Source organism: Sapajus apella, unplaced genomic scaffold (genome assembly GCF_009761245.1).
Source record: "Sapajus apella isolate SASKATOON/1434 unplaced genomic scaffold, GSC_monkey_1.0 scaffold46, whole genome shotgun sequence".
NCBI lineage: Eukaryota > Metazoa > Chordata > Mammalia > Primates > Cebidae > Sapajus > Sapajus apella.
In genome coordinates this window covers 8684332-8691251 of record NW_022436986.1, presented here as the reverse complement: position 1 = coordinate 8691251, position 6920 = coordinate 8684332, and the positions used below count along the sequence as shown (strand labels likewise).

At 37.5% G+C, this 6920-nt stretch overlaps 2 pseudogenes; both read left to right on the top strand.

The window, feature by feature from the left end:
* Positions 1–1200: 1200 nt before the first annotated feature.
* Positions 1201–1758, top strand: LOC116524903 (annotated as a pseudogene).
* A 4151-nt stretch (positions 1759–5909) lies between these two features.
* LOC116524902 lies at positions 5910–6720 on the top strand (annotated as a pseudogene).
* The last annotated feature ends 200 nt before the right edge of the window (positions 6721–6920 follow it).

Genomic DNA, 6920 nt, shown 5'->3' with positions numbered 1-6920 from the left:
GGGGAGAAATGCCAGATGTAGGTGACAGGGGGATGGAGGCAGCAAACCACATTGCCATCTGTGTACCTATGCGACAATCCTGCATGATCTGCACATGTACCCTAGAACCTAAACTGCAATAAAATATATATATATATATATACATATATATATAATTCATGGCTTAAAAATGAGGTTTCAAGTTATGAAAAGATAGAAAGAAATCTTAAATTTATATTACTAACTGAAAGAAGCCAATCTGAAGTATATGACTCTACCTATATGATATTCAGTTAGAGATAAAAATTATAAAGAAAAATATTAGTGGTTGTCAACAGTTGAGATGGGAGGGAAGAATGAATAGGCAGAGTACAGTACATTTTCAGGGGAGCAAAACAACTCTGTATGAATCTATAATGGTGGATACATGTTATTATGAATTGTTTCAAGCCCATTGAGTATATAACACCAAGACTGAACTTGAATGTAAATAACAGGCTTTAAGTAATGATTTGTCAATGTAGTTTAATCCATTGTAACAAATGTATCACCCTGATAGGAAATATTTAATATTGGAAGAAGTCAAGTATTTGTGGGGACAGAGGCAATATAGATCACCCATGTAACTTCCTCCCAATTTTGTAATTTTGCTGTGAATCTCAAGCTGCTATAACACATATGAAGGAAGTCCTGCTATTTGAGACAGCATGAATGAGCATGGAGGAAATTATGCTAAGTTAAATAAGCCAGACATAGAAGGAAAAATATTACATGATTCCACTTATATGAGGAATCTAGAATACTCAAACTCTTAGAAACAAAGAGTAGAATGGTGATTACCAGAGACTGGGGAGAAGGGAAATAGGGGGAGGCATTAGTTGAAGAGCATAAAGTTTTATACTTTACAGCACAGGGCCTACAGTTCACAATACTGTATTATACCCTTAAAAATTTGCGGCACTGTTCACAATAGCAAAAAGTTGAAACCAACCCAAATGCCCATCAGTGATAGACTAGACTAGATAAAGAAAATGTAGCATATATACACCATGGAATACTATGCAGCCATAAAAAAGATGAGTTCATGTCTTTTGCAGGGATATGGATGAAACTGGAAGCCATCATTCTCAGCAAACTGACACATAACAGAAAACCAAACACTGCATGTTCTCACTCATATGTGGGTGTTGAATAATGAGAACACATGGAGAGGGGAATGCCCCCAAAGTGCTCTGGAGCCAGAACCAGTTGGCCTCCTCCAGCCCCACCCCAGGTTCCCTCCCCCAGGGCCCCACACAGCTCAGCCCTGGGGAGATGGAAGAGTCTGATCAGGGGCACACAGGTGTACTTGCAACCTGTAGAGGTCATGAGGGCAAGGCAGGCTGCCCGCCTCCTCCGCACCTTCCCCCGGCCCCTCCTGCTCAATCTCAGCCCTATGCGTGCTCTGTCTGTGGAAACAGGTTTTCACTCAAGCATCAGATGGAGACGCACTACTGAGTCCACACAGGAGAGAAGCCCTTCTCCTGTAGCCTTTGTCCTCAGCAATCCCGGGACTTCTCGGCCATGACCAAGCACCTGCGGACGCACGGGGCTGCTCCGTACCGCTGACCCCTGTGCGGGGCCGGCTGTCCCAGCCTGGCCTCCATGCAAGCGCACATGCGCGGCCACTCGCCCAACCAACTCCCGCCCGGATGGACCATCCGCTCCACCTTCCTCTCCTCCACGAGACCGTCCCGGCCCTCGACCTCTCTCTGTTGTCCCCCTTCCTCCACCACCTAGCGGGGTGTCGGTAGCGTCTTAGCCTAAGAGTCCAATTAAAGAATGAAAAGCCGGGCGGCTCGGCTTCTGACCTGGCACCGCTGCTGCAGCGGCCTAGCAAATTCCGCCCCAGCAAGGGCGCCGAGTGCCCTCTCCCGGACGATCGCGGGTCGCAGAAGCCCAGGCCAGAGAGCCCTACAGGCTGAGGGCACTGAAGTGTGCAGGAGCGAAGCTTAACAATAGGAGGATTGTCGATCACATCAGCATAATAAAGAGTTTCCTTTATTATGAGGAAGGGGAACATCACACACTGGGGCCTGGGTATGGGGGCTAGGGATGAATAGCAGGCGGTGAAGGGATTGGGAAGGATAGCATTAGGAGAAATACCTAATGTAGATGACAGGGCGATTGATACAGCAAAGCACCACCATGGCACTTGTATACCTATGTAACAAACCTATTCCAACTGCACATGTGCCCCAGAACTTAAAGTATAATAAATAAATAAATAATTGCAAAGAAGGTAGATCTTATGTTAAGGGTTCTTATCACACAAAAAAAAAGTAGTAAAAAAAATAAAGAGGGCAGGAGGAAACTTTCTGAGGTAATGGATATGTTAATAGAAATAGTGTGGTGGTGGTTTCATGGGTATATACTCAACTTCAAACCCTTCAAGTTGCACATGTTAAATATGTACAGCTTTTTGTAGCCATACCTCCATTAAGTAGGTTAAAAAAATGCCTACATACAAATCCCGGTTCTTCTATTTGCTTTTTGTGTGATTTGAGTCCAATTATGCAACCAGTATCTTCCATTGTTTTATTGCTTGTGAAAGGAAATTAATACTTTATAGAGTGCTTATAAAATGATGAAACTATATAAAGTACTGAGGACAGTGCTTGGTGCATAGTAAGCACTCAATACATGATAGCTAAAAGAATGATAATTATGCAGTAAATTCTCAATGTCTTTCTCCTCTGTTTTAGTCTGACTTCTACAGAATAAACTTCTTACAGATCATCATGGATAATTATTAACAAATATTGAATATTTGGAATGGAATTGATTTTTATAAAGTTAATATTTTCCTACTATTGGAAATGTTAAATTAGAAAAATTGGCATTTACTGAATATGCCTAGGGGGAATGATCAGAATTTTCATTGTTTCAAAATATAAAATGTGATTCTAATATAATGTGATTATTAAAGATTTATTATTTGTAGTAGAGCAGATAATAAATCTTTTTATAACTTTAAAAATACAGTGGAAAAGTAAGGGCTTGTCAAATAACATGGAAAAACAATGAAAAATAATATCTGTCAGGAAAACAGACAAATATATAAATCAGCAAATTTGACTTATCCAGTAACTGAAATTGAGTTTGTTGCCAGTAAAATGCTTTTTACAAAGATGAGTTGCTCCTGGCAGTTACCACACTTGGTATTGCCAGGTCCTCACTTAGAGCTTTCAGATTTCCAGCCTTTCACCTGTCTGCAGCTAGCCAGTCAGTTGTTAGAATGCTTGTCTTATCTCCTCTCATTCTGGATATCTTCTCGTTCATCTATATCAGAATCATTTTTAAAAGACCACTACGATTTTCTGGCACTGGTTGAAGAGCAGACAAAAGAAAAAATGTGTGTATGTGAGTGTGTGTGTATGAATGAATGCAAAACCTTGTACATAACTGTATGCGTGGTCTCAGGAGGAAAGAGAAAATCTGCATGCCTTGGGAAGGGTCGAAAACTGTAAACAGCTCCCAGGGAAAATATATCTTCAGAGATTTTATCAGAGGTAGTATGTAATTGAAAATTCTGCAAAATAAAAGGTTATTTCTAGAGATATTAGAGTGTAGCAATAAAGCTGGGTAAGCCAAAGGAAGGAGAAAAATATAGTTACCCTAAAGAACTACTATGTCATTGGTCGACACAAAATAATTTCTAGGAATAAGCTGATTTTGATAGATGCATTGTTGTTCTTCTTTCTTGAAATAAACTTGTGTTTGTTATTTACTGGTTGTACAGATAATTTATGCTCATTTTCTGAGATTTGAAATATTTAATGCTTCTTTCTTTCCCCACAATTCAATCACCTAGAGATAATCACTGTCAATATTTTGTGTTCATCACCTGATTTCATATATATTTCCAATCAAAACTTAAAAAGTAATAATAATGTCTCTACAAATGAAAAGATCCAAATACATATATATGCCATTTTATTATACTTAGAAATTCTCTTCCTCATATCAAATATTATTTATAATAGAAATAAAATATTTTAATACTATGTTAAAGAACTTTAATATGAAAGTTTTATATTTATAAAAATCGCGAAAATAATATTAAGCATCCCCATAAACCTGGAATGCAGCTTCTCCTTCCATTAACATTTTGCGTTATGGTCCATATGTTATAATTGATTAACTAACATTGTTATATCATCATTAACTAAAGTCTGTGTTAACTTCCTTTTTCTATTCTAGGATCCCTTCCAGGATACCACATTACATTTAGTCATCATGTCTCCTTTGGCTGCTCTTGGTTGGGACAGTTTCTCAGATTTTTGTTGTTTCTGTAGACTTTGACAAGTTTGAGGACTACCGGCCAAGCATTTTGTAGGATGCCCCTCAACTGGAGTGTGTCTGATGTTTTTCTAGCGATTAGATGCGGGTTATAGGTTTTCGAAAAGAAAACCACAGAAATAAAATATCATTTTATCACATGAAATCAAAAGTTTTTATGATCAATATGACTCAGCATTATTGATGTAAATATTGATCACCTGGCTGAGGTTGTATATGTCAAATTTCTCCACTTTAAAGTTACTGTTCACTCCTGCACTCAGCACATTTCATGCTAAGATCTTTAAAACAGAAACACTACTCGAAGTAGCAGTTATGTCCACCTCCTCAAGAGAAAGTATTTACATAAATATTTGGAACTGTTCTGCAATGGAGATTTACATCTTCTTAGTTTCTTTATTCCATTATTTATTTATATCAGTGGATATCACAAATAACTGTTTTCTACAAACATACCTGGTTTTATGGGGCTTTGCTTTATTGCTCTTTGCAGATACTGTTTTTTATAAACAGAGGGTTTGTGGCAACCCCACATGAAGCAAGTCTGTCAATGTTATTTTTCCAAAAGCATGTGCTCACTTCATGTCTCTTTGTCACATTTTGGTAATTCTTGTAGTATTTCAAAATTATTAATTATTATATCTATTATGGTAATCTATGATCAGTGATCATTAATGTTACTGTTCTAGTCATTTGGGGGCTCCATATACTCCCATATAAGATGTGAACTTATTTGATAAATGTTATGTGTATTCTGACTGCCGCGCTGAGCTGTTGTTTTCCTGTGTCTCTCCCTTACCTTGGACCTCCCTATTCTCTAAGACACAAGAATATTGAAATTAGGCCGAACCATAATTCTTACTTCCCATTGACAATGTAGTTGTTAAATTGAGAGCTCTGATTATTAATGGTTTTACATCTGCTAACACAACATCCACTCTGCAGCCCATGGATCCAGGAGTAATTTTGACTTACACGTCTTGTTAACTAAGAAATATGTTTTGTAAGGCCATAACTGCCATAGATAGCAACTCCTCTGATGAAGCTGGCCAAAAATAAATGGAAAATCTTCTAAAAATGATTTGCCCCTCTAGATATAATTAAGAACATTTATGATATTAGGAAAAGGTTAAATATCAACATTAACAGGCATTTGGAAGAGGATGGCTATAGAATTTTTTTATTTATTTGTGTTTCATTTGATTTCTTTCAGCAGTGTTTAGTATTTCTCCTTGTAGAAAGTTTTACTTCCTTGGCTAGCTCTATTTGCTTTTCTTTGTGGCTACTGTAAATGAGATTGCTTTCTTGATCTGTCTCCCACCCTGGCCATTACTGTCTAAAGAAGTGCTACTGAATTTGTACATTGATTTCTATAAGCATTTATAATTTCTGGTAGCCTTTTTTGGAGTCTTCAGGGGTTTCTAGATACAGAGTCAATCATCCACAAAGACAGATAGTTTGACTTACTCTCTTTATATTTAGTTGTCTTTTATTTGTTTCTCTTTCCCAATTGTTCAGGCTAGGAGTTTTAGTACTATATTTAATACAAATAGGGAGAGTGGGCATCTTTGTCTTGTTCTGGTTCTCAAGGGGAATGGTTCCAGCTTTTGAGCATTTAGTATGATGTTGGCCATGAATTTGTCATAGAAGTCTCATGTTATTTTGAGGTATGTTACTTCAGTGCCTTGTCTACTGAGTGTTTCTATCATGAAGAGGTGTTGGATTTTATTGAAAGCTTTTCTGTGCTTATTGAGATAATCACATGGTTTTTGCTTTTAATTATGTTTATGTGGTGAATCACGTTTATTGATTCACATTTGTTGAACTAGCATTGCATCCAAGAAATAAAGTCTACCTTATCATGCTTAGGCTTTAGCGCAGGGTTCTCCGCCCCTCCTTCTCACGGCGCTCGAGGGACCATGGCTGATCCTCGCATGAGACAGATCAAGATCAAGACCGGCGTGGTGAAGCAGTTAGTCAAAGAAAAAGTGATGTAGGAAAAAGAAGCAAAACAAGAAGAAGAAAAGATTGAAAAAATGAGAGACATTAAAAAGCAGGTAGAGATCCTACAAGAATCCCAGATGATGATCCCAGATTGCCAGCACAGGTTGGAAGCTGCATATTTGGATCTTCAACAGATATTAGAAAATGAAAAAGACTTGGAAGAAGCTGAGGAATATAAATAAGCACATTTAGTACTGGATTCAATGAAGTAGAAGCCTGAAACTTTTCTTGTATGGGGTGGGTTTTACATTAAATCCTGGGGTTCATTTTACAATTCATTATTTTTAACCACTGTTATGTGTTAAATTAGTATGAGAATGTGATTGTTTTTCTCTGGTTACACACATATTTCTTTGTCTAATTCAATATGTCAAATAAATGAGTGTATCTAATAAAGAAAAACTTGTTGAAGTGCTGCTTGATTCACTTTGCTAGATTTTATTGAGGAATTTTGCATTTATGTTCATCACTGCCATTCTAAACAAAATAGCAAAGACAAAAAATCGACTTAGGTGTTCAGCAATGGTGGGTTGCATAAAAAATGTATATATGCACCGTGAAATACTATGCAGCCAAAAAAGGAATGAAATCATTTC